Raw genomic sequence first — 1,902 nt, forward strand, 5'->3', positions numbered from 1 at the left:
AACAACAACAACAACAATGCTACCCTCACATGATCCTAGAATGAAGGAGTGGATGGAATACTGAAGAAAGATACTCTCAACTACATTCACTTTTTATTTCTCTCTGTATATAGTTGTGCAATGACATCAGTCAAGTTTTTATCTCTGAGCTTTGGATTTGGGATCCACCAAAATTAAACCCATTGCCATTGAGATTCTGACTTCTCATGACCCTGTAGGAGAGAGTGACATGCCATACAGTGATAAATCTTTCCAGAGCTGTAACTCTTTAGGAAGCAGAATGCCACATCTTTCTCTCATAGAGCTTTGACCTTCCAACCTTTGGTTTGGATCTGAATGCTTGAACCATTGCGCCATCAGAACTTCTTTGAGATTCAAGCAAACAAGGTATGATAAAAGAATGCATCCAAAAGAAAATATGTTGCTGTTTAGAATGGTTATACATTAGGCTTTTGGTCATATATTTGCAGGATGGGATTTATAAGTCCTCTACCCTTTCCCAGAATAAATGCTTCTGAACCTTCTCTTGTTTTGAACTTCCTGAATGTCACCTAGTTTCCATGTTGCAGATTCAGTAGCAGATTTATAGGATAAACAGATGTGCTGTTTAGGCCTCCAGAGACGGTGAGATTCTTTTTCAGGCTTAGTTCTGGAACGATTGTGTGATAAACCAAATGTCACACTGCACATCAGGCTTAGAAACCCAAGTATAAAAAAAGAAGTATTTGTAATGATCAACTAATTAAATAGTTAATTTTTTTTTCTTTTCTTTCTTTTTTTTTTTTTTAGGTTTAGTCACCAACCTGCCTAACCTAATCACGAAAGGACTGGGGCTGTTAAACTTTTGTTCAGATGCAGCAAATCAGTTTGCACAGTGAGCCAGGCAACAGGAGTTCTTGGCAGAGGGAACTGGCTGAGTCAAAGCAGAGACTGAAAGAAAAAAAAGCAGTTAAGCCATCTACCTCTGTAGACTTAGCTGGCTTTTACATAATCATCAAGCAATTCTGCTTCTCTTTGAGACACTGTGCTTTTGTATTTTTAAAGCAAACCCCATTTGGAAGCTCCTGCTGAGCAGCACAGGGGTCCCCTGAGAGTAGTTTAGACTCAGTGGGGCCAAGTTCCAGATCCCTTGGTGTTGGGAACGTAGTTTCTGTCTCTTCACTTTGGAAGCAAAGAACACATTCTAATTGAAAAAGGTACTTTTAAAACGAGTTACTTGAGAAAATGGGTTCTCAGGAATTGTGGTGTTTTACATTTTAATTTTTAAATTATTTTTCAAAGACCATGGGTAGTGCAAATGGTTAATGCACTCACCTGCTAATCAAAAGGTTGGAGATTTGATTCTCCCCAGAGGTGTCTCAGAAGAAAGGCCTGGCAATCTACTTCTGAAAAATTAGCCACTGAGAGCCCTGTAGAGTGCAGTTATACTGAGCACACATGGAGTTGCCAAGAGTGGGGGTCAAATTAATGGCAATTTTTCTTTCCTCTGCTTTGCCTTTATTTATCAGTCAAGTTACTCTTTAAGCTTGGTCATTGTTGTTTACTAGGACATCAGAACCTCCACTCAAGCAAATATTTACTTGGATGTTCAAATCATAGCAGTGGTGGGTAGAGCAGTAACCTTCCATTAGGTGGGTTTCCAAGGCTGTAAGTCATGAGGGAGAGGAATGCCCACCTTTCTCTTGAGCAGTCACTGAAAAATTCAAAGTGGCAGAGAGATAGATTGCCTTTAGAGGTAGCATAGCTAACTCTTCAAATTGTTAAGATTAGCCACCTCCCTCTAAAATAAGTAAGTCATTACTTTCTAAATATGATGAAAGTTATACAAGTGTTCAGGTCTTTCATTCATAGGGTTGCTATGAGTCATCTCCAACTCCACGGCACTTAACAACAACAACAACA

Source organism: Elephantulus edwardii, unplaced genomic scaffold (genome assembly GCF_000299155.1).
Source record: "Elephantulus edwardii isolate Elephantulus edwardi_28Jun2011 unplaced genomic scaffold, EleEdw1.0 scaffold00054, whole genome shotgun sequence".
Taxonomy (NCBI): domain Eukaryota; kingdom Metazoa; phylum Chordata; class Mammalia; order Macroscelidea; family Macroscelididae; genus Elephantulus; species Elephantulus edwardii.